This window comes from Balaenoptera acutorostrata, chromosome X, assembly GCF_949987535.1.
Source record: "Balaenoptera acutorostrata chromosome X, mBalAcu1.1, whole genome shotgun sequence".
Lineage (NCBI taxonomy): Eukaryota > Metazoa > Chordata > Mammalia > Artiodactyla > Balaenopteridae > Balaenoptera > Balaenoptera acutorostrata.
The window spans coordinates 22,336,898-22,364,468 of NC_080085.1; the positions used below are offsets into that span (position 1 = coordinate 22,336,898).

A 27,571-nucleotide genomic window follows, 5' to 3' on the forward strand; every position below is an offset into this window, starting at 1 on the left:
TTACCCAGGGAATCCTGATTATATTTTTTCCAAGAATTTTGGACCTAAGGGTTTTTTAAAAAAATTAATTAATTAATTAATTAATTAATTAAGTTTTGGCTGCGTTGGGTCTTCGTTGCTGCACGCGGGCTTTCTCTGGTTGTGGCGAGCGGGGGCTGCTCTTTGTTGCGGTGCGCAGGCTTCTCATTGCGGTGGCTTCTCTTGTTGCGGAGCATGGGCTCTAGGTGCGTGGGCTTCACTAGTTGTGGCACGCGGGCTCAGTAGTTGTGGCTCACGGGTTCTAGAGTGCAGGTTCAGTAGTTGTGGCGCACAGGCTTAGTTGCTCTGCGGCATGTGGGATCTTCCAGGGCTCGAACCCGTGTCCTCTGCATTGGCAGGTGGATTCTTTTTTTTTTTTTTTTTTTTAAAGGATTTTCTTATTTATTTATTTATTTATTTATTTATTTTTGGCTGTGTTGGGTCTTCGGTTCGTGCGAGGGCTTTCTCCAGTTGCGGCAAGCGGGGGCCACTCTTCATCGCGGTGCGGGGACCGCTCTTCATCGCGGTGCGCGGGCCTTTCTCTATCGCGGCCCCTCCCGTCGCGGGGCACAGGCTCCAGACGCGCAGGCTCAGCAATTGTGGCTCACGGGCCCAGCTGCTCCGCGGCATGTGGGATCCTCCCAGACCAGGGCTCGAACCCGCGTCCCCTGCATTAGCAGGCAGACTCTCAACCACTGCGCCACCAGGGAAGCCCCGGCAGGTGGATTCTTAACCACTGCGGCACCAGGGAAGCCCCGGACCTAAGGGGTTTTGAATTTTAGATTTGGGATTTCTTATAATGTCCTTCCTGTCACAATACTTGTGGAGCTGAAACTTGGGTCCATGAAAAAAGAAGTATTGCCTTTCTCTCCTCCCTTCCTCTGTATAGCCTAGCTCTCAAATAGACTAGTTCATATAACAATGATTAGTCTAGGGTGGGATCACATCATATGGGGATAGAATTATAAACAATCATATACAAATGAAGTAAAGGTTAACGAGAGGCAGGAACACACGTTTAGCTAATTTCACTCGGGTGGGTAAGTCTCCAGAGACATTTGGAAGGGGTTAGTATGACAAATAAATTGATGAGGAATATAATTTGGATCATAGATTAAAGGATTTACGGGAACTGGTGTACATAGGACAGATACTACAGATCTGCTAATTCTCCAACTTACTTTGGTCATTTGTTTTCAGTAACAATGTAGATTTTCTACATTTTCTCACAGGTTCTAATACTCATTATCATCTCCGATTGAAGGAAACCTAGGAACTCAGAGCTGGGCAATCAATTAGCTTTCCTTCAGATGTAGTTTTCTTAATGCTCAGTATTTGTCTTATGGAGACTAAAACAATCTGGAAATGCGACAATGGAATTGGGAGCTATCGGGGAACTGAAATGTGTTATAATTATTTGTGCTTTTGTATTTTATGAGCTAAATCTTGTGGGACACAATATACTCATTATAAAAGTATTTCGGATGGCTAATATGTCAACTTTCTAATTAGGAAAATAGGCATTTACAAATTGTAGTAGTTAGCATATTTATTTGATAATTCTCAGTATTAATTTGGATGTTTTTCAGATATCTTTTGTCTGGGTTGGGAGGACTTGGAGTGATAAATATGTAGCTAAGGTTTTCTGTAAAAATCAGAGTTGACTAGAATTCTTGTGCCCTGAATGAACATTGATAAAGGGAAAGGAAATTAGAAAGTAGATTAAAATAGTAGATCTCAAATATGGGGTTTCAAGCATGTATTTTTGGTTCTTGGGAATGAAAACTGGAAGATTTTATGCAAAAACCTTGAAACTCAGTTATTTATTGTTATTTTCCACTGAGTGCATGGGTTTAATTTGTTGGTCTAAGTGCTGTATGCCTTTAATATTTTCGTGTTCCTCTGGGACTAGTTTGGATTTCTTTGTCTTTTTAGAGAGGCTGGGCTCAGGTGAAGCTGGCACAGTAGTTTATCTAGACCTCTACAGTTTCGAGCCAACTTCGGAATAGTTTGGCCACTGATCCAAATGAACAAAAAGAAATACTCATGAAAGGAGATTTAAAGTCTTACATGGGATGCGGGGAAATCACGATAATTTTAATCACATACACAATATATAGCATGGCATCTTTAAGAGTAGATAACTCTAAAAGACATCACTCAACAGAGAAAAAAATAGTGACATAAGAAGCTCTCATAGTAGAGTCTAAAGATAAGCAAAGGTAGAACTAAGTTGGAAAAATCAACATGAACTCCTGACCTTCTGACAAGGGAACTCTTCGTTTTTCAGTAAAGTGACCTAAGTAATCTCTGGCGCCATCCTGGCTACTTAGGTCATTAAATGCAACATTCTCCTGTGCACTCTGGTTTCTCCTATTTTTGAACCCAGCATTATATTCCACTAAAAAGAAGAATTTCTCACTTGGGGCAGAAAAAATAAAGATGAGCTTAGAATATCTTATTATCATGAGAAAGCTAGGATTCATCTAGAGAAGACAAAGTGGTCAGCGTAGAAAGAGGGCTGCAATTTGCCAAGAAGTGAAAATTTGACATTAAAAAGGGATAGAATGATTAAAGTCAATTAGAACGAGTTTAGAAGAAGTTCTGGTTTCATGTTGATACTGTAAAGAATAAGAGAATTCACATCTTGTTAAATGTAATTATAATGCATAAACTATAGCTTATGATCTAATAGTGTCTATAAAATATGTTATACATCAATTACCATAAATTAGATAATTCCTGCACTGGACTACTAATAGATCATTAGGCTGTAAAATACAGACTTTTAAAAATAGAGGAATAAAAACTTTAATATGAGAATGCTGAGTGGGAAATAGAATGGGAAGTAATAAGGGAGATTTAAAAGGGCAAGCTATTGTATAAGAGAAGGGAATAACATAAATGATATCTTATAAAAATAAAAGGAATGACTTTATACATTTAAAATAAATTTTAGAGATTAGGCTGACCTTTGGGAGGAGGGAGAGAAGAAAAAAAGAAGCAAAACTGTGGAATAGTTTGCATTCTTTTGGCCACAGGAATGAAGGCAGTGAAAAACACAGTAAAGGTCAAACTAAATGGAGTTATTAACCATACATAGTGGGTGAACTGTGTATGTTCCAGTTTTGTTACAGTGGCAGTGGGTCCCAATCCTCATGCTAATGGAAACATGATTAAAGGAAAAACATCACATTTAAATTGTGTTTGTTGAGAAGTGAGGGTAGATGTTGTCTCTCTCTTTTTTTTTTTTGATCTAGATGTAAGGTCTAGGACCAAGTTTGGCAAGGATTTGTATGGGAGACAGAGAAGTGATGTCATTTGGGAAATCTGAGTTATGTACAAAAAGATGAATATAAGCCAGCACACTTAATGAGGTTTCTAGGTACTGCAGACCTGCTTCTCCTATTCTCTCTGCTCAAATCAGTGGGGTTTTCAAATAATGTAGTTGATCTATGTTGTCCTAGACACTGCACTTGTTGGTTTCATTGCTTGGGAGAATCCCTTAGGAACTCAGCCTGGAGAAAGACTGGGTCACTTGGCTTGAGTTGAGAGTAGTACAAGCAAGCAGGAGGGTTTGGTCCTGTTACTCAAGATAGGGTCGAGTGGAATAGGGGAAGAATAATTACAATGTCTTTTAGTAAATCCTTGCTATCAAATATCAAAAGGCTAAACCAGAATGTAGGTTCCTTGAACACTGGCAGGTAAAAGTTTCATTTCGTTATGTTACACATGGGATCACGAGGCCTGATGTGGTGAAGTGATTCACCCAAGATCACCCAGATGCTTCAGGGCAGAGCATGCCCTTTGGCTTTTCAGTTCAGTGTTCTGTCTTCTGTAACATTAACAAAGAACAAGTAACTTCATGTGTGATCTGAAGATGACATTTTAAATGTTAACAGTTTCCCATATGTAAATGATATACACACAAAGATAACCAAAGATTTAGAAAAGAAAGAGAGTAAGTCAGGAGAAAAATATTAATATGACTTATGCCAGAAATGCATAGACAGACTAATTTGTCTGAATTTTACCAAAGTTGGTTCCATTCACCATGCTAATGATGTGTAGAAATACCCAAATGCATCAAAATTTAAGCCTGGCAAATGAGAGAGGCCAGCTTGATTTAATGGCAAATCTGATTTCTAAAATATAATTAAAATTAATGGAGCTTTATTACTTTCAGAAAAACATAGTAACTAGTCATCATATGAAGTGTTTTTATCTTTTGTTGTGCCAAATTACTCACATCAGAGTAGTTAACTAATTAGTATTTTATTCCATATGGGGACTACAAACATTTTAAAAAATACTTTGTTCTTTTTGGTATGTTAAACACCTCTCTTGCTTTTTTAACGAATTGCTGTGAAAATTGCGTTTACTAATAATTGCAAAGGTAAACACCTCAGAACCGTATATTTTAACTTTTATGAATTATATTTTAATAAGATTTTATTGAACTATAATGTGCAAAAAGAAAGTAGGTGTCCAGGGACCTACGTGGCGGTCCAGTGGTTAAGACTCCGCGCTTCCACTGCAGGGGGGCTTGGGTTCCATCCCTGGTCGGGGAACTAAGATCTTGTATGCTGCATGGCGCAGCTGGGGTAGGGGGGGTGGGAAAGAAAAGAAAGCAGGTGACCAGCTCAGTGTATTATCACAAGTTGGGCACACACATGTAAACACTACCCAAGTCAAGAAATAATAATTTACTAGCACCTCTGAAACCCACCTTTGGCCCCTTATTTACTAGTTGCTCCATACCCACCAATAATTTAGCACTGTCCTTACACCATAGATTAGTTTTGCCTATTTTTGAGCTTTATCTTATAAAGCGGATGATATGGTAGATATATATATTTTTCTGTTTGGCCTTGTTTGCTCAACTTTGTTTGTGACAGTCATCCATGATGTTGCATGTGTAAGTAGTTCATTCATTTTCTTTGCTATACAGTTTTCCGATTACACCATGATTGACTGTCAGTTTTACTGTCAAAGGACGTTTGGATTGTCTCCTATCTTTGGCTATTATGAATACTGCTGTTTCACATGCTCTTGAGCATGTCTTTTGGGGCACTTATGTACCTATTTCTGTTGGATATATCAATAAGAGTGTGACTGCTAGATCAAAGTGTGTGAGTATGGTCAGCTTCAGTAGATATTGAAAATTGTTGTACAATTTATACTCCCACCTGTAGCATATTAGAGTCCAGTTAGCACATACATGTGTCTTAGAGTTGTCAAATTTTGTAATATTAACGCTTCTAGTGGGTGTGTAATAGTATGCCACTGTAGTCTGAATTTGCACTTCAGTGATTACGAATGAAGTTGAGAAACATTTTTATGTTTATTTACTACTCTGGGATCATTTTGAAAGGGCCTCTTCATGTCTCTTTCCCATTTTAACATCAGCTTCTAGATCGTATCTTTTTTATATGTAGGAATTCTTTTTATATTATAAAGATTCCTTATATATTACATATTATGGTATGAGTTCTTTGTCAGTTATGTGTATTGCACATATTTTCCCCTAGTCTCTCTTAACTTTTTGCTTTCCTAATGTCTTTTCATTTAGAGAATGTCTTAATATTAATTTAGTCCAATTTGTTAATCTGTTACTGTATTGTTAGTGCTTTATGTATCCACTTAAGACATCTTTGCCAGATACTGAAGATGCATTCTAAAATTTATTTTATCTCTTACATTTAGATTTACAATCTGTTTAAGTAATGACACAGTGTCATTTATTATTATAAGATGATCCCTTCCCCACTACTCTTCAGTTTTACCTTTTTGATTACGCAGGTGTCCATACATGTGTGTCTGTTACATACTTTCTATTAAGTTCTATTGTTTTATAGGCTATCCTTGGGAGAATAACATACTCTCTTAATTACTGAAACTTCATAACAAGTCTTGATAGCAAGTGAAGTAATTCCTTCAACTTGTTTGACTCCTCGAGGATTTTCTTGCTTTTTCTTGACCCTTTACATTTCGATGTGAAGTGTAGAATAAGTTTATTAATTTCCACAAATAAATTTCCATAGATGCTAGGTTTATAATAGAAATTCTGTTGAATACAGATCATTTTGAAGGAGAATTTATATCTTTCAACATTAGTGTTCCAATTGATGAGCATGGTGTATTCCTTCAATTATATAGATCTTTATCTTCTCTTAGTAATATAGTATTTTTTGTGTAGAGGTCTTATGTACATTTTGATTTATTTCTATTTTATTGTGCTATTAAAAGCAGTATTGGTTCAAAACAGTTTTTAAAACTGTTCATTCAAGTAAAACATACATACATAAAACTGAACATATATGTACAGCTTGGGAAACTTTCACAAACTGGGCACGCCTGTGTAGCCAGCACCCATGCCAAGAAAGAGAACTTTACCACAAGACCTCACTGTTCTCCCTTTCAGCACCTACAGCCCTAAGTGTATCCCCTATCCTGATTTTTACCAGCAGAAATTAGTTTTGCTGTAAAACTAGAATCATATAATATGTCCTCTTCTTGGTAGTTACTCTTTTGCTCAATATAGTATTAATAACTCATGCATATAAGTACATGTAATTGTAGATCATTTGTGCTGATAGTTGTATAGTGCTCCATTATGAAATATACTGCAATTTAATTATCCATTTTACTGTTGATGGGCATTTGGTAATTTTCAGGTTGGGGGTTTGTGCTGGTATTATCCTTTTTATTTTAGCCAACCTGGCTGATCCGGAGTAGTATTTCATTGTAGGTTTAATTTCCATTTCTTCAGTAATGATATTCAGGATTTTCATGTGCTTATTTGCTATATACCTTTGTAAATATCTTTGTATATTGTTTGTCTTTTCTCAATTTTTTTCATTGATTTTTAGGACAGTAGAATGCTTTGTATATTCTCCATACAAATTCTATTTGATATGTGCTTTGTGAATATTTTCTCCCAGGGTGTGCCTTCTATATTTTCTTGTGATGTTTTCTGATGAAGAGAAGTCTTTTAAAAATGATGTCAAATTTATAAATTTCTTCTATTATAGTTAATGGTTTTGTTGTCCTATCTGAGAAAGCACTGACTCCCTCAAGTTTATGAAAATATTTTTAAATAGTTTCTTCTAGAAGTTATATATTAACCTATATATCTAGGTCTGTGATCAATAGTGAATTAGTTGTTGTGTATTGTATTAGGTAGAACAAAGCTTCATGATATTTTTTCAGTATATATATTCAGTTATTCTAAGGTTGTTCGTCAAAATGATATCTTTTTCCTATTGAACCGTTTTGATGCCTTTTTCAAAATCATTACACTATAGAACATCGTCAAAATCTACAAAATAGCCAACAGCTAATAAATCAGCAGTGTTTCAGAATAATAAGTCAATATGTAAAGATAATTTTATTTCTCTAGACTGAACAGTTGAAAAATGCAATTTATAGAAATATATGAAATAGCACGAAGAAATATAAAATACTTAGGATCACTTTTAACCCAAGATGTGAAATGCTTCTATATAAATATTAATACCTCTATAAAATAGGATATTTTTGTATAGTGATAATAATACATTACTTTAAAAATTAGAGAATAACTAAATTAATGTAAATATGTCCTATGTTCATGGATTAGAAAACTCACTGTTAACATATAAAATGTCTTCAAATTTATCTACAGATTCAATACAATCCCAATCAAAAGCCCAAGAAATTGAGGAAATGCAAACAGTATTGGCTTTAAAATTTTATTTTATACTTATTTGTGGTGGTTTATAAAATTCAAATGACTTTTGAATATTAAACTTATATTTAGGACCTTACTAAATTACAGTTATACTAGTGTATACTTGATACTGATTTTATATATATATATATACACACACACACACATATGCATATATACATATATATATATATATATATATATATACACGCACACACACTTTTGGAGTTTCTAAATAATCATTATTTTGAATAGCAAGTATTTTATTCATTTCTTTCCAATTCTTGGAAGTTTTTTTCTTTTTCTTTCCTTTTTAGCACTGACTAAAATCTTCAGTATAATATGGACTAGATGAGGTGCTAACAGGCATTCTTATTTTATCCCTGTATCAGAGGAAGATCTTCCATCATTGTATCACTAAATATAATGACTGTTCCCAAAATAACTTTTATCTAATTAGGTATGTGTCCCTCTATTTCTGGGTCGTAAGTTTTTTTTTCTTCCCTGCATGTGTTGAGAAACTGTGTAATTATTCTTTTAATATAGTAGCTTATATTGATTGACTTTCAAAGTTAAACCAACTTGGCATTCTTCTAATAAATTCATTGTGTTCTTAATAGCTTATCCTTTTGCTGGATTTGATTGATTGATTGATTTTTTATAAATTTATTTATTTATTTTTGGCTGCGTTGGGTCTTCGTTGCTGCGTGTGGGCTTTCTCTAGTTGGGGCAAGCGGGGGCTAGTCTTTGTTGTGGTGCATGGGCTTCTCATTGCAGTGGCTTCTCTTCTTGCAGAGCACGGGCTCTAGGCGTGTGGGCTCAGTAGTTGTGGCATGTGGGATCAGTAGTTGTGGCTCGCGGGCTCTAGAGCACAGGCTCAGTAGTTGTGGTACACAGGCTTAGTGACTCTGTGGCATGTGGGATCTTCCCGGACCAGGGCTCGAACCCACGTCCCCGGCATTGGCAGGCAGATTCTTAACCACTGCGCCACCAGGTAAGTCCCTGGATTTGACTTATTAATGCATTGTTTAGAATTTTTTATGTCTGTATTTATGAGAAAAATCGGCCTTTAATTTTCCTTTCTTGTAAAACCTCTGTTATGTTTAGGTATCTGGATTATGATGGTCATGAAATTAGTTAAAGAATTTCCCCTTTTCCCCCTGTTCTTTGAAATACTTTGAAATGCATGTTATTTATCCTTAAATGTATGCTACAATTACTGGTTGAAGTTATCTGAGCCAGAAATTTTCCTAATGGTGGGAAATATTCAGATTTTCTATTTTTTGTGGCAGTTTCGGTAAGTTTTGTTTTACAAGGAAATTGTGTCCATGCCATATAGTTTTAAAATGTACTGACATAGAGTCAGCTCTACCCACCACCAGAGCCTCCCATCAAGCCTCTTAGATAGCCTCAACCACCAGAGGGCAGACAGCAGAAGGAAGAAAAACTACAATCCTGCAGCCTGTGGAACAAAAACCACATTCACAGAAAGATAGATAAGATGAAAAGGCAGAGGGCTATATACCAGATGAAGGAACAAGAAAAAAACCCAGAAAAACAACTAAATGAAGTGGAGATAGGCAACCTTCCAGAAAAAGAATTCAGAATAATGATAGTGAAGATGATCCAGGACCTCGGAATAAGAATGGAGGCAAAGATCGAGAAGATGCAAGAAATGATTAACAAAGACCTAGAAGAATTCAAGAACAAACAAACAGAGATGACTAATACAATAACTGAAATGAAAACTACACTAGAAGGAATCAATAGCAGAATAACTGAGGCAGAAGAACGGATAAGTGACCTGGAAGACAGAATGGTGGAATTCACTGCTGCGGAACAGACTAAAGAAAAAAGAATGAAAAGAAATGAAGACAGCCTAAGAGACCTCTGGGACAACATTAAACGCAACAACATTCGCATTATAGGGGTCCCAGAAGGAGAAGAGAGAGAGAAAGGACCAGAGAAAATATTTGAAGAGATTATAGTCGAAAACTTCCCTAACATGGGAAAGGAAATAGCCACCCAAGTCCAGGAAGCGCAGAGAGTCCCCTACAGGATAAACCCAAGGAGAAACATACCGAGACACATAGTAATCAAATTGGCAAAAATTAAAGACAAAGAAAATATATTGAAAGCAGCAAGGGAAAAACGACAAATAACATACAAGGGAACTCCCATAAGGTTAACAGCTGATTTCTCAGCAGAAACTCTACAAGCCAGAAGGGAGTGGCATGATATACTTCAAGTGATGAAAGGAAAGAACCTACAACCATGATTACTCTACCCAGCAAGGATCTCATTTAGATTTGATGGAGAAATCAAAAGCTTTACAGACAAGCAAAAGCTAAGAGAATTCAGCACCACCAAACCAGCTTTACAACAAATGCTAAAGGAACTTCTCTAAGTGGGAAACACGAGAGAAGAAAAGGACCTACAAAAACAAACCCAAAACAATTAAGAAAATGGTCATAGGAACACACATATCGATAATTACCTTAAACGTGAATGGATTAAATGCTCCAACCAAAAGACACAGGCTTGCTGAATGGACACAAAAACAAGACCCATATATATGCTGTCTACAAGAGACCCACTTTAGACCTAGGGACACATACAGACTGAAAGTGAGGGGATGGAAAAAGATATTCCATGCAAATGGAAATCAAAAGAAAGCTGGAGTAGCTATACTCATATCAGATAAAATAGACTTTAAAATAAAGAATGTTACAAGAGACAAGGAAGGACACTACATAATGATCAAGGGATCAATCCAAGAAGAAGATATAACAATTATAAATATATATGCACCCAACATAGCACCCCAATACAAAAGGCAACTGCTAACAGCTATAAAAGAGGAAATCGACAGTAACACAGTAATAGTGGGGGACTTTAACACCTCACTTACACCAATGGACACATCATCCAAAATGAAAATAAATAAGGAAACAGAAGCTTTAAATGACACAATAGACCAGATAGATTTAATTGATATTTATAGGACATTCCATCCAAAAACAGCAGATTACTACACTTTCTTCTCAAGTGTGCACGGGACATTCTCCAGGATAGATCACATGTTGGGTCACAAATCAAGCCTCAGTAAATTTAAGAAAATTGAAATCATATCAAGCATCTTTTCTGACCACAACGCTATGAGGTTAGAAATGAATTACAGGGAAAAAAACGTAAAAAACACAAACACATGGAGGCTAAACAATATGTTACTAAATAACCAAGAGGTCACTGAAGAAATCAAAGAGGAAATCAAAAAATACCTAGAGACAAATGACAATGAAACACGATGATCCAAAACCTATGGGATGTAGCAAAAGCAGTTCTAAGAGGGAAGTTTATAGCTATACAAGCCTACCTAAAGAAACAAGAAAAATCTCAAGTAAACAATAACCTTACACATAAAGCAACTAGAGAAAGAAGAACAAACAAAACCCAAAGTTAGCAGAAGGAAAGAAATCGTAAAGATAGCAGAAATAAATGAAATAGAAACAAAGAAAACAATAGCAAAGATCAATAAAACTAAAAGCTGGTTCTTTGAGAAGATAAACAAAATTGATAAGCCATTAGCCAGACTCATCAAGAAAAAGAGGGAGAGGACTCAAATCAATAAAATCAGAAATGAAAAAGGAGAAGTTACAACAGACACCGCAGAAATACAAAGCACCCTAAGATTCTACTACAAGCAACTCTATGCCAATAAAACGAGAAATCTGAAAGAGAAATTATGGAAACATCCCCATTTACCATTGCAACAAAAAGAATAAAATACCTAGGAATAAACCTACCTAGGGAGACAAAAGACCTGTATGCAGAAAACTGTAAGACACTGATGAAAGCAATTAAAGATGATACCAACAGGTGGAGAGATATACCATGTTCTTGGATTGGAAGAATCAATATTGTGAAAATGACTATACTACCCAAAGCAATCTACAGATTCAATGCAATCCCTATCAAATTACCAATGGCATTTTTTACAGAACCAGAACAAATCATCTTAAAATTTGTATGGAGACACAAAAGACCCCGAATAGCCAAAGCAGTCTTGAGGGGAAAAAACGGAGCTGGAGGAATCAGACTCCCTGACTTCAGACTGTACTACAAAGCTACAGTAATCAAGACAGTATGGTACTGGCACAAAAACAGAAACATAGATCAATGGAACAAGATAGAAAGCCCAGAGATAAACCCACGCACCTATGGTCAACTAATCTATGACAAAGGAGGCAAAGATATACAATGGAGAAAAGACAGTCTCTTCAATAAGTGGTGCTGGGAAAACTGGACAGCTACATGTAAAAGAATGAAATTAGAACACTCTCTAACACCATACACAAAAATAAACTCAAAATGGGTTAGAGACCTAAATGTAAGACCGGACACTTTAAAACTCTTAGAGGAAAACATCGGAAGAACACTCTTTGACATAAATCACAGCAAGTTCTTTTTCGATCCACCTCCTAGAGTAATGGAAATAAGAACAAAAATAAACAAATGGGACCTAATGAAACTTCAAAGCTTTTGCACAGCAAAGGAAACCATAAACAAGACGAAAAGACAACCCTCAGAGTGGGAGAAAGTATTTGCAAATGAAGCAAGTGACAAAGGATTAATCTCCAAAATTTACAGGCAGCTCATGCAGCTCAATATCAAAAAAACAACCAACCAATCCAATAATGGGCAGAAGACCTAAATAGACATTTCTCCAAAGAAGATATACAGAGTGCCAACAAACACATGAAAGAATGCTCAACATCATTAATCATTAGAGAAATGCAAATCAAAACTACAATGAGGTATCACCTCACACCAGTTAGAATGGGCATCATCAGAAAATCTACAAACAACAAATGCTGAGAGGCTGTGGAGAAAAGGGAACCCTCTTGCACTGTTGGTGGGAATGTAAATGGATACAGCCACTATGGAGAACAGTATGGAGGTTCCTTAAAAAACTAAAAGTAGATTTACCATATGATCCAGCAATCCCACTACTGGGCGTATACCCAGAGAAAACCATAATTCAAAAAGACACATGCACCCCAATGTTCATTGCAGCACTATTTACAATAGCCAGGACATGGAAGCAACCTAAATGCCCATCGACAGACGAATGGATAAGGAAGTTGTGGTACATATATACAATGGAATATTACTCAGCCATAAAAAGGAACAAAATTGAGTCATTTGCAGAGACGTGGATGGATCTAGAGACTGTCATACAGAGTGAAGTAAGTCAGAAAGAGAAAAACAAATATCGTATATTAACGCATGTATGTGGAACCTAGAAAAATGGTACAAATGAACTGGGTTGCAGGGCAGAAGTTGAGACACAGATATAGAGAACAAACGTATGGACACCAAGGGGGGAAAACTGAGGTTGGGTGGGGATGGTGGTGTGCTGAATTGGGCGGTTGGGATTGACATGTATACAGTGATGTGTATAAAATTGATGACTGATTTAAAAAAATGTACTGACATAAAAATTTTGATAATAACCTCTTATTTTTTGAATGTCTTATTTCCTTCTTGCATCTTTGAGCCTTCCATTGGCATCATTTTTATTGTGCTGATAAACACACCCTTGGTACTTCTTTCTTTAGGAGAGAGGACCTGGTTATGATGAACTGTGTTTTCTTTGTCTGAAAATGTTTTTATCTTTTATTTTTGAGGAATATTTTACTGGAAATAGAAATACAAATTGGCAGTCATTTCTTTCAGTCCTTTGATCACATTATCCTATTGTTCTCTGGTTTCCCTCATTTTGTTGGGAAGTCAGCTTTCAGTTTTATTTTTCCTCCTTTGAAAATAATATATTCCCTCTGGATACTTTTTAGATTTTCTTTTTTGTCTTGGTTTCCATCAGTTTTATTATAATATTTCTAGATATGGTTTTATTTGAATTTGTCTTGCTAGAAATTCATATTACTTCTTTAATCTGTGGCTTGATGACTTTCATCAAATTAGGAAAATTATCAGGAATTATCTCTTCAAATATTGCTTCAATCCCCTTTACCTCTCTGTGAGGCCCCAAATTCTAGGCTGACCTCCTTTCTAGATCTTAGTTCTATAAATGCTCACTGCCTTGGTAGCTTTCTAATGCCTTTAAATAGATATGGATTTTTTTTTAATTTTTTATTTATTTTTTTAAATTTTTGGCTGTGTTGGGTCTTCGTTTCTGTGCGAGGGCTTTCTCTAGTTGCAGAGAGTGGGAGCCACTCTTCATCGCGGTTGCGCGGGCCTCTCACTATTGCGGCCTCTCTTGTTGCGGAGCACAGGCTCCAGATGCGCAGGCTCAGTAGTTATGGCTCGCTCAGTAGTTGTGGCTCACGGGCCTAGTTGCTCCGCGGCATGTGGGATCTTCCCAGACCAGGGCTTGAACCCGTGTCCCCTGCATTGGCAGGCAGATTCTCAACCACTGCGCCACCAGGGAAGCCCAGATATGGATTTTTTGTTAAGTATTTTATTCATATTTTCTGGTTGTCCTTAGTGGAAGAGTTGGTCTGAATCAACCTATTTTGTCATTGTTAGAACTCAAGATCTATGGAATACAACTTAAATAGAATCCAAATTAATGGGGTTAATCAAGTAAAATCCTAAAAAGAACACAATAATTTGTTAGTTTTTTCATCTGTTAAAAATTCTAAATAAAACTTTTGTTCTTGTAATGTTTTTATATGCTATACTAATTTCTGTATATTATACTATATATCACATATTTTACTAAAAATGTGTTGTTTTATAGAAATTTTTTAAAATGTATTTATTTATTTATGGCTGTGTTGGGTCTTTGTTGCTGCTCATGGGGTTTCTCTAGTTGCAGAGAGCGGGGGCTACTCTTCATTGCAGTGTGCGGGCTTCTCACTGCAGTGGCTTCTCTTGTTGCGTAGCATGGGCTCTAGGCAGGCCTTAGTAGTTGTGGCATGCAGGATCAGTAGTTGTGGCTCGCGGGCTTAGTTGCTCCGCGGCATGTGGGATCTTCCCAGACCAGGGATTGAACCCGTGTCCCCTGCATTGGCAGGCGGACTCCTAACCACTGCGCCACCAGGGAAGTCCCAGATGTGTTGTTTCAATATAACCTTTATTGTTTCTGTTACAGGAGTATACTTGTGCTTCTCTAATTTCTCCCTAGGGTTTTCTCAGATAAATGTTGCAGTCCAACCATGGGAACTTACAGGGAAAAATCCTTCCTTATTTCTCTCCCTAATAAAGTTATTTGGCTTTGTTTCTAAGCTAACCAAAGAGTATCATCAAAGTACGTAGACTATGAAACCACAGTTTATCACTGTGTGTCAAAATGTGATATCATATGGAAGTGATTTTTTTCCAAAAATCTCTTGAGTACTATTGAAGTGATAACTAAAATTGACACGAATTCTTATCATGTTTTTATTTCAAATGTGTTTTGCAGGGACTTCCCTGGTGGCACAGTGGTTAAGAATCCGCCTGCCAGTGCAGGGGACACGGGTTCGAGCCCTGGTCCGGGAAGATCCCACATGCCGCGGAGCAACTAAGCCCGTACGCCACAACTACTGAGCCTGTGCTCTAGAGCCCGCAAGCCACAGCTACTGAAGCCCGCGCGCCTAGAGCCCATGGTCCACAACAAGAGAAGCCACAGCAGTGAGAAGCCCACGTACCACAATGAAGAGTAGCCCCTGCTCGCCGCGACTAGAGAAAGCCTGTGCGCAGCAACGAAGACCCAACGCAGCCAAAAATAAATAAATAAATAAATTTATTTAAAAAAAAAAACGTGTTTTGCAGTCCTCCTCCTTAGACTCATATGCACCTGCCACTTATATGCTCAAGCATATATGGACTTGTATAACAATTAAATTAAACCATTAAGGATTTGTTTGCTTAAAGGTTAGACAGATGGAGTCAGAATTTGTACAGGGAGGGTAGGGAATTGAGAGCCAAAATTTAATAGCTGCTCATTTCTTTCTCAGGTCCAGACTCTGAACTTATGATTGAGTCACAGGAAGAGAGTGCTGAACTCAGAAGTGGTGGGCATCAGAGGCTATGGTCTTCCCTGCAGTGTTGAAGAAAACAAAGGGCATTTCAACATATCTCATTAATAAGGGATTGGAACAGGAGAGGAAGATCGTGGCAGGTTCCACTCTAATAGGTAAGTTTATTCTACGTGCACATATGGGTGATTCCTTAGTGAATTGTGTCTTCAAAATGTAATATATTTGCTTCTTTATTTAAAACATACTGATGGTAGACAGTAATCAGAATATCAGATGAGAAATCAGGACTCAAACTGTCATTCTCTCTTTATTGTTGACACTCTTTAGTTAAGCTTTCTGTGGAACTTCGCCCCCTCCCCCCCTCCCCGCCCCAAATTGATGATGCTGTCAGTAGCTTAATTTACCAGCTGCTTCTATTCCTGGTAATTTGAGAACCCTTGTGGAGATTTCCATATCACACAAAGAATAATTGTTAACACTACTCTCCTAACCTGGGTAATAATAATAGTTAGAAGCTGAGTTCCTTCCTTCATTTATTATTCATTCACCAACTCATTTGATACTCATGTCCTGAGCACTTTTGGTGGTCCAGAGACTCTGTAGCTCCCTAGAACTTCCTCTTACCTAGATCTTGAGTCTTGTGTCAAAAAAAAGTCATCATTGCCTTGATGGTTCTCTAATGCCTTCAACCAGATAATTTTTAAATGTATCCATTTAAACTTTTAGTCCAAAATTTCTAGTTCTTAGCAGGAGATTGATGTTTGACCCCTAAAAAACTACAGGAAATACTCTGTACTCACTTTGTATCTCTGCAGAGTAGTACAGGACCATAAAAATGATTGTGTGGTTTGAAATCATGCAAAATGATCTTAATAATCAGTGGGGAAAATTATAATTATTCTCTGACCTTTGAAAATTCTTATCAAAATATTAAAACTCTTATTTTCAGTTATAAATGTATAAAGCAGTAAAATAACAATAAAACTAGTGTGTGTAGTACTCTGTTATTTATTTATTTTTTTTTAAGATTTATTGATTGATTGATTGCTATGTTGGGTCTTCGTTTCTGTGCTAGGGCTTTCTCTAGTTGTGGCAAGCGGGGGCCACTCTTCATCGCGGTGCGCGGGCCTCTCACTATCGCGGCCTCTCTTGTTGCGGAGCACAGGCTCCAGACGCGCAGGCTCAGTAGTTGTGGCTCACGGGCCTAGTTGCTCCGCGGCATGTGGGATCCTCCCAGACCAGGGCTTGAACCCGCGTCCCCTGCATTAGCAGGCAGATCCTCAACCACTGCGCCACCAGGGAAGCCCAGTACTCTGTTATTTAAAACCCAGACAGTGAGAATTAAAGTGTTTCATTTCTTTTTCAACAATTTAGCAAGAATAGTTTGAATAGTGCTTGCTTTCTTCTTGTCATGCAACTTATGACACAGAATAAGAATCTTTTCTATGCTTTGGTGAATTATCATACCCTTTTTCTAAGATTTGATCAGCTTCCAGTGTTTTATCCGTTGTTCATTCAGTGTCATGAAATATCTCCAGGAGTTCCTTGGAACTCTTGTGAAGATTTTGTTGCTGGCATCACTCCTTATGGAACAATATCATACTTTTTATCACAACCACTGCCCTTAATTATGTCACTAAGTTCACCTTCCCCAAGTTCCTCTGACTACATAACGAGAGTCTCTTCAGTGGTTGTGATACCATTCGCACAGTCAACTATTTCTTCTATAAATCTATTTATGTGCTATTTGAATTTCACTTCTAGGGTTGTCACTTTTTGTTTCTTTGTTGCACTTACATTTTGTTGCCCAATTCCCTATTTGGATTATCCATTAAAAAAAATGTCATGTGGGTTTATCATGGGGAAACAAGGAGGCAACAGAACTATACACTTTGCTGTCTGTGTGTGAACTGAATAATACATGCTCAGTGACTAATCGCTGACAGATTTTGAAAGAAGGGACTTGATTTGTCATTAATCATAATATAAAACTGTTACTTACAGAATGATCTATGGAACTGAAGAGCTGGCATCTTGGTTTGTACTTTAGGCAATTTCTCACAGTTAATATACTGTGGTAATTGAAATTTGGATCGTGTGATTTCCAGGACTGGTATTTTTTAACTAAATTGGGGTAACTGAAATTTTTGTGTATCAGGACCATGCGAAGGGAAAGTTGTATGTATAATATAAGCATTTTCTGCTCAGTGAAAACCTCTTACCGTGAGTGGAACTTAGGCTGGCGAAGAAGTCACCAGGAAGTGGAACTTTTCTCAGGATTTTGATCAGGCATTTCAATAGATGACAAATTCAGTTGCTTAACTTTTGTGGCCTGCTGGCATCTCAGTATTCTAGTTCCTCTTTGCATAATGAGGGATTCCTTTATTCAAATAACATTTAATGAGGCACTAAGTTTAGAATGCAATATTGGCCAAATAGACTACGAAACAATTCAGGCACTTGACAGTTCACAAATGCAAAATGACTTGTGAGTATTAGTGGAATCAAGAGATTTCACTTGACTGACTGTGGACCAAGTCTAAAAGGGAAGCGAGCCAGATGGAAGATTGTGAATAAAATGAGACGGCGCTATTGCAGGCGGCTGTAACTCTGCAGTGAAGCAGGGCACGGTGCTGCTGGACACCAGCTGTGGTGCCACTATGAAGATGAGCCCAACTCAGTTGCCAATGTTTTATTGTTTTCATCTGGTTCATTCATTGCTTATAATCACCAAATTATTTTTAATATGTTCACTTAGGTAGAATAGTGTTGGAGGGATATCAATTATTATATGAAAGCCAAACAAAATATGTCCCCTGATGTGACATTGTGAAGTTGACTGTATGGCGCAGCATAAATAATGTCCTGTAATTCAAGCTGTTACTGTCACTGCTGACTCATTGAATGACAGGAAGAAGCCACTTAAATTTTTTTTATGTTTTGGCTTCTAAGCTGTTTAAGAATAATTATAAGAGCTTACCCACATCACAGAGATCTGGGATTTACAAAGTATTGGTTTTAAAATATTTTGAAATTTTTGGATAAAATGTGTTAAGGTTATTTTAAACATTGTTACTAAGTTACTACGTGAATCAAACTATTGTAGTAATAGATACTTTCCAAATTTTAAGTAGTTTTAAATATTCTGTGCACGCCCAAATGAATCATTTACATATCAATCCAAATTAGGAATTTCACAGGGAGTGGTAATATGGGTAATATGACTTCTAATATTGAGGCAATATAATTGTGCTTTTAAGTGCTTTGTAGAAGGACGTATTAGACTGAATCGTATGAGTACCATTTTTGTAGGTCAAAATGTTAAAGTACTGGGAATTTCACATAGTTTAGCCTAAATTAAGGCCAAAGATTAATTCTATTTCCATTCTTTACCCTAGCTAATTATTTTAATCTCTAAGTCCTACCTAATTTTAAGTTGGGCGTGATGTAGTCTGCCATTTAAAAGATGTAAGAATGAGCAGGAATATTTTTCTCTATCATCTTCTCCTCTATGTGTATCTCCTACTTGCCTATCTATATATTAATGCTGATAAATCCTTTATTTACTGGCTATATGAAGCTGACCAAGTTATTCAATACCTTTAAACCTTAATTTTCAACTATAAAATAATAATAGTAAATACTAAATCAGACTGCTATTCAGATTAAAAGCGGCGATATGTGTTAAGTATATAAAATGGTACCTGGCACTTAGTACATGTTTAACAAATGTCAAGTATTAATTTTATAACTGCAGAGCAGAAATAAAGCATTATTCCTCATGTTTAGTCCTATCTTTACATTTCTGTCTAGTCAGAAAACTTTCTGTTGTCTGGTATGATGTTGGTGTGATTAATAAAATATTCTGATGAAGAAAAGTACCATATCTATCATTCAATTGTATATAATAAGTAGGCAGTTAAAATGTTTAATTGACTTAATTTCTCATTTAAGGAAATAGATTACAGTTGACTTCCAAATTATTCGAAATATAATCTGTTCATCCATTACTAAGAAAGTACTTCAGAATGCTGTAAAGCCTGAGGGTCTTTCTTATAACCATATGTTATGATTGCATTATGGATGTGTAGGTGGGTCAAAGTTAGTCAGTAGAGTCTTGGATAAAGTAGATTGTATTGTGTGGTCTAACTGATTCATCTTTAATTCTTTAAAAAAATTTCTCTCTTTCATTATTGGAAGGCACAGTTTTCTTTTTCTGTTAGTAACCTTTTCTCCATAAGTGATGATCTAAATGGAGTTTCTCGTATTGGAAGTTACTGCTGTAATGCCTTTTCTGCAAATATCAGTGGTCCCTATTGGAAGAGCACTGGTATCCATGTTGATCTTGCCCTCTTTGAAAGGCAGTTGTGCCAGAGCTGTCTTGTTTGCCTCCATTTGGTCACACTCAAATTCAGTATCCATCTGGCTTCTGACTCTTGGCTCCTTCTCTGCCATTAGTGACCCTGCTTCTCTCTCTGGACTTGATGCTTCTTTCTGGTCTACCTGGCTTTGACTCTTGGCTTTCCCTCAAAGACTTTGGCCTGACTTTGGACAGGAAGCTCTTCAGAGCACCCTGAATATTCTGATTTCTTCAGAATCTATTTCCTTGGCTCTAATAAGCTGGACCAACAACAGCTAGTTTGACTGGCCAGTGCATTCACTTATGCCAAAGAGCGTTGAGAAATGGGGGTGTTCACAAAGGCTCTATCAGAAGCTTTGAACTCATGCAGAATCATTTCCCTTAACAGCCTTCAATTACCTTTGGGGGAAAACAGACTTTTTTTTTTAAATAAATAAATAAATAAATTTATTTATTTATTTATTTATTTTTGGCTGTGTTGGGTCTTCGTTTCTGTGCGAGGGCTTTCTCCAGTTGCAGCAAGCGGGGGCCACTCTTCATCGCGGTGCGCGGGCCTCTCACTATCGCGGCCTCTCTTGTTGCGGAGCACAGGCTCCAGGCGCGCAGGCTCAGTAGTTGTGGCTCACGGGCCCAGTTGCTCCGCGGCATGTGGGATCTTCCCAGACCAGGGCTCGAACCCACGTCCCCTGCATTGGCAGGCGGACTCTCAACCACTGCGCCACCAGGGAAGCCCGGAAAACAGACTTTTTAAGTCAAAATAAATGTTTGACATTTTAGGAAAAACATCATTTGAAGTATAGAGTTTTATTTAAAACTCCAGGGTTACATGGCTGTCATCTGTCCATTTCTCTATTCTGCATTGCTACCAAATACCACTTTTTTATAGGCATATAAAAAAATGCAGCTACATACTTCTCCCTCTGCTGTAAAAAACCTGGCCCTAATGACATCTTCTATCACTGTTGATAATTATTAGAGAAGACTTGCTATTTCTGCCACACAGAAGAAAATGCAAGAACACAAACCTCAGAGAGTCAGATTAGAGAGCTTTCATGATATTTGAGGTCAGTTTTCCAACAAGCATTCTTGCAGGCATGATTAAATTCTGTGTGATTTTCAAGTATCACCCTAGAAATGAAAAGTTCCTCATTGTTTTACTTATATGTCTGACATAAACACTAACAGTTTCAAATAATAAAATACAATGGAAAGTGTTGACATTTTCAGTTTTCACGTAGCAATATTGGTTTTTTAATAAATAAATAAATAAATTAATTAATTATTGTCTGCATTGGGTCTTTGTTGCTGTGCGTGGGCTTTCTCTAGTTGCGGCGAGCGGGGGCTACTCTTCATTGTGGTGCGTGGGCTTCTCATTGCGGTGGCTTCTCTTGTGGAGTACAGGCTCTAGGCGCACGGGCTTCAGTAGTTGTGGCGCGTGGGCTCAGTAGTTGTGGCGCGTGGGCTTAGTTGCTCCGCGGCATGTGGGATCTTCCCGGACCAGGGCTTGAACCCGTGTCCCCTGCATTGGCAGGCAGATTCTTAACCACTGTGCCACCAGGGAAGTCCCAGCAATATTGTTTTAAGCACTTACTTTGAAGTAAAAATTTGCACAGTTTTGACATTTATAAATGAAAGCATTCGGCTGATTGATTTTAATGGTTGAATCATGAGAGATGCATATTTCAGGAAACAGAAAACTGCTCTTTTTTTCTCTGTTATCTGGTCAGCGTTCCTGTGTAGCCATTTGTTTTAAACATGTCAGCTTTCTTTAATTATTCATTTTAAGCAATCACTGATTGCTGATGTTATTTAAGTGATCTGGGAACATCTGTAGACTAAAGCCAAGGTCAGTGTTTTGAATATGGGAACAAGATTGGGACGTTTTTCCTAAGGTCAAAGACTGACCTGAAACTGGGGGAGGTCATGTTATATAGAAGAATCCAAACCAATTATAAGATCAAAGCCAATTGGTACTGGTGCTTGGCAGAGGCTAAAGCGCTTCAGAGATGGCAGAAGCTCAAGCAGTTACATTCAATGGGGAGCTCTGGTGGTGCGCTCTGGGGACCCAGACTCTAGGAAACTAGGCTGTAGGCGAAGTCAATGAAGTTAGAAGAGTGGCTGCAGGAACAGTGGTAGAAGGTAGTCAAATATGATTAGGGAACGGTGAAGGGAATCCCCCTACTGAGGACTCAGAAAAAAACAAATGGTCAAGCCAAGTTTGATGCTTTTTTACTGGGCTGAGTATTAACATTGTCCCTGGACAAAAATTAGTCCCAGAGAATGGGGCTAAACCTTATGTGGGGAATAAGAATGATAACTTTTCTGTGTTAGAGTGTTATAATTAAAGAAGCCAGACTACTGTAACATGAGCCTTGTCTAGGATCCTGGCAGTGAAAGAGAAAATACAAAGGTAGACTTGAAATGCATCATGAGGGAAGAACTGATTGAATATGTGGATTTGTTGGAGGTTGAGAAGGTGCCTGTGAGCTTTTTAAACTTAGTGTGCCTGTGACCAGTTGATAGAAAAAGGATAGGCCAATAGGAGTGGCTCTTTGGTGTGGAGGAAGATTAGCTCTTGTTAGGCCTACTGAGTTTAATGTGATTGTGGAAACAGTGATAGAGACAAGTGCGCCGTGTGAGGAAAAATATTGCATGTCCCTCTACTGTGAATGTTCTTTCCTTATTTACATAACCATTTTGTTGGCATCAGTACCATTTCTATAGCTTGCAATCCTGAGTGAACTACTGAGATGATAACAAAGAAGGCAAAACATTTAAACTTACAAAGAATATTTGCCTTTCTTCTTAAAAATACTAATTAATTTAAAATTAAAAATAAAGGATGTTAAAGTATACAACTTTTTAACTAGAAAGCCAAATTCAATTTAAGTATATTAAAATATTGAGGCTGCAGACAACTCCAGGGTGTATCATTTATATTGCAGTGTATATGAAAACAGCACACTAGAATTTTACATTACACAATCTGAGCGGCTATCCTCAATGATGTGAGAAAAAGTATTCATAAATAAATTTTAAAATAACATTTACAGTTTGAAAGTTAACAAATATAATCAATTAGAAGTAAAATGAAACAAAATATTCTATCCCCATCAAACAAATTTAAAGCCGAAGAACAAACTTAACCACAAATGTGCAAGACTTATATGAAGAAAATTACAAAACTGTAAACAGAGTCTTAAAAGGATTGGTTAAATGGAGACACATACTGTTTTCCTGGATGGATGCCTTAGAATTATAAAGATGATAATTATATCTCAAGTCGGTTTATACATTTAACACAATTCTCATAAAAATCCCAGTGGCATATTATTTTTTTCTGATCTTAACAGTAGGGATTCTATAGTTTATCTGAACAAATAAACACATGAGAATAGCATGGGCAAAAATTTTTTTTTTAATTTTTTATTTATTATTTGTTTATTATGTTTATTTTTGGCTGTGTCGGGTCTTCGTTTCTGTGTGAGGGCTTTCTCCAGTTGCGGCAAGTGGGGGCCACTCTTCATCGCGGTGCGCGGGCCTCTCACTATCGCGGCCTCTCTTGTTGCGGAGCACAGGCTCCAGACACGCAGGCTCAGTAGTTGTGGCTCACGGGCCCAGTTGCTCCGCGGCATGTGGGATCTTCCCAGACCAGGGCTCGAACCCGTGTCCCCTGCATTGGCAGGCAGATTCTCAACCACTGCGCCACCAGGGAAGCCCTGGGCAAAATTTTAAGAAATTTTTATCGAGAATTATGTAACATTGCCATAGTATTTAATCTTAAACATATTATAATGTATTAGAAAACTACAGTAATTAAAGTGGGTATTGGTTTACATATTGATAGACAACTGAGTTGAGAAGAATTGAAAGTACAAAACGAATCATAATTTGAATACAAATTTATCATACTATGAAGTTAGCATTTCAAATCAGGGTTAAAATGTTGGAGTATCCACTAAGTGATATAGAAGCAACAAGTTAAGTATATAAGGTAATAAATTTAGATGGTTATGTTATCTGAGAGAACTTGCAGATATGTTAAAGATACAGATACAAAAATTAAGCAATAAAATGCATAGTGAAAATAGTGTTGAAAATGTTATAACTTTGACATGAAGGGGGGGTTTCATTAGGAGGGGACATGACAGTAAACAATAAAAGCCACGAAGAGAATTATAACCTTGAATACCTATGTATTAATAATATCTAATTACCTAAAAACATATAAAATCTACTGGAAAAAATATAGCATAATGCAGTAGACAGAAAGACTTATAATAAAAATTCTTCCTAGTTAATAAGAAAAATATGTATCCTCAAAGCAAAAGATGTGAAAGACATGAAGAGGTAGTCCACAAAATACGAAGACAAAATACAAACGTAAAAATCCCAAATCATTGTGGTAATCAGAGAAATTGAAATTTGCAAATATAAGTCAGCATAACCTTAATACTAAAACAAGACAAAGACAAGAAGGGGATATTACAGTCAAATCTCTCTCATGAAAATTGACATACAAATTCTAAACAAAATACGTTTAAATATCTGTTATGGGTTAATTTATGTCCATTCTCCCTCCCCACCTCCCCCACCCCCACCCACATTCCTATGTTGACCTCTTAACCCCCAGTACCTCAGAATGTGACCTTATTTGAAGATATGGTCTTTACAGAGGTAATCAAGTTAAAAGCAAGACATTAGAGTGGGCCCTAATCTAATATGACTGATAACATTATAAAAGGGGGAAATTTGGAGACAAGTATACAGGGAGAGTGCCATGTGAACATATAGATGGCTGTCTGCAAGCCAAGGAGAGGGGCCTAGAACATATCCTTCACTCATAGCCCTCAGAAAGAAGCAACCCTGCCAACATCTTGATTTGAGACTTCTAGCCTCCAGAACTGGGAAATAGTAAATTTCTGTTAAGCCACCCAGTTTGTTATACTTTGTTATGGCAGCTTTAGCAAATGAATACAATTGTTAACCTAGCGATGAAGAAAAAGGGTAATAGATTAAAACAAATAGGATTTATTCTTGGGATGAAAAAGCAGTTTACATCTAAAAATCAAGCAATGTAATACAGTACATTAACAGAAAAAGGGAGAGAAATCATATGATTATAAAATACCTTAGAAAAAAAAAGAAAAAAAAATCTTAGTAGATCAGGAATAGTAGGGAATTCCATAATTAGATAAAGAATATCTACAAAAGTTCTATAGCAATCCATATAGTTGATGGCAAAATATTGAAACCTTTCCCCCAGAGATTGGGAATGAGACAGTATGCCTGCTCTCACCACTTCTATTCAACATAATAAAAGAAGTTTTAACCAGTGTAATAAGTAAAGAAAAAGAAATAGTAGGCATATGGATTAGCATAGAAGAAATAAAAAGGAATATGGGCTGTAATTGAAGAAATAAAACTGGAATAAAAATGAGAAAAACTCAAGCATCTACAAACAAACATAATTACTTAGCAACATACAACATATACAAAAATCAATTATATATAGCAGAAGCAAACACAGAAAATGAAATGTTAAAATATACTACTTACAATAGCATAAAATACCCAGGAGTAAACTTAAGAAAATATGCCAAAATGTGTGCAACTATGTACAATATAAACTACAAAACATTCTCAAAATAAAGACCCAAATAAATGGAGGGATATACTACATTTATGGGTTGGAAAGTGCAGTGTCCAGAGATGGCAGTTTTCCCAGGTTTTCTCTGTGGACTCAATGTAATCATAGTCAGAATCATAGCAGATTATTTCTTTACTTTTGGAGAATCTAAAAAACTGATTCTAAAATGTATATGGACATCAGTGGGCCAAAGAATAGCCAAGGCAATCTTTAGGGAGAACTAAGATGGAAGATGTTCACCCGAGATATCAAGTCCTACTATAAAGCTGTGATGATTAAAAGTCTGGTGTTGGTACATGGCAGACAGACTGATCAATGAACTAGAATAGCTCAGAAACAATCCCACACACATAATGATTGTGTGATATATGACATTATGGTGCATTGGGAAAGGAACAGTTTACTAGATGGTGTTGGGTATATTTGTTATATACATATTGAAAAAGGCCTATCTGTACTCTACCTCACAGTATATAAAATTAATTCCAGATTGATTTCAGTACTAATTACGAAATTAAAGCCACCATAATTTTAGAGGGAAACAAAATATATTCATGATTCTGGAGTAGGCAGAGATTTTCAGAACAGAATATGAAAAACATTGCTCATAAAGGAAAGAAAAATGACAAATTAGAGTATACTAGAATTAGGAACTTTTGTTCATTGAAGGACACCAGTAAGAAAGTGAAAAAGCAACCCAGAGACTATAATAAAATACTTTCAAGATCTATATCCAAGAGAGACTTGTTTCCACATTACAGACAGATTCCTGCAAATCAGTTAAAAGCTGTACCATAATAGAAAAAATGGGGAAAAAGTTTAATGGGCACATGACAAAAGAGGACATCCAAAAGGCTAAGAAATATATGAAAAGGCACTAAAATATCACCAGGCATTAGAAAAAAAAAAAAGAGGACAGGGAACAAACAACAGAGTTTGCTTTCCCAGAAGCCTTTGCACAAAACTACTATTTATATCTCATTGGCCAGAACTGTATCACTTGGTCAACCCTAGTTGCAAGAGAGGATGATGAAGGAGTACCTGGCTTCTCTAATTTCTCTTGTGTTACTGGCCAAAGAGGAGGAGGTTGGATATTAGTGGTGAATTGCGTGTGTCACAGTCTATGATCGAGTCAAGTGAAACGTCTAAGAGCTGTACTGAATACACAGGTCTGGAGTGCAGCAGAGAGGTCAGGCTGGAAATAGAAAGTGAGGTTCATAATTATGCAGAGGGCATTTCAAAGCTATGCCTATGGATATAATTACTAAAGAAGATAGAGTGAGTAGAGAGGTTAAGATAGAATCCTGGTGTAGACAAAAATTTACCAATCTGTCAGAGCAAGAGAGGGAATCACAAAGGAGTTTGAAGGACTGCAGGAGAAAAGTCAAGTGAGAGTAGTGTTTGGGGAGCAAAGGGAAGTGAGTTGCAGGGAGAAATTAGGCAAAACTTCAAATACTAATGCTGGATCTGAATAGGCAAACTCTGAAAGAGTTCTCTTTAAAGCCAAGAACAGGCGGAAGTGTTAACTTAGGCTAATCAGAGAATACTTAGTAAGTTGAGGGCATTTTCACTTCAGTTCTCTACGTATTTTATGTCAAGTGTATGGGATTTTTGGGCTCAGCAGGATTCGAAGGTATTCATTCAGATGATAATAGTTGGTACAAATTTCGTAATTTAACACCATCCACGACAGTTACACTGTCTGGTCATGGACCCTAGGGTTGAGTGCCACATTTTAAGCTCATAATGGTCACCTGTGCAATTCAAGACAAATTGGAGACTTTTCTAAATGTGTGGTCTCAGTGCTGCCATATTAGCCTAATGGGAACTGGGATTGATACTGG

General features: G+C 37.0%; 1 long non-coding RNA gene across 6 annotated transcripts in view; it reads left to right on the plus strand.

Annotated features, from left to right (window-relative positions):
• LOC130706545 (uncharacterized) overlaps positions 1-27,571 on the plus strand; it is a 217,974-nt gene that overhangs the window by 67,329 nt on the left and 123,074 nt on the right. For all 6 annotated transcript variants that reach the window (XR_009006763.1, XR_009006765.1, XR_009006767.1 and 3 more), the window contains one exon: positions 15,694-15,872. This is a non-coding gene — a long non-coding RNA (uncharacterized LOC130706545). The remainder of the gene's footprint in view (positions 1-15,693; positions 15,873-27,571) is intronic.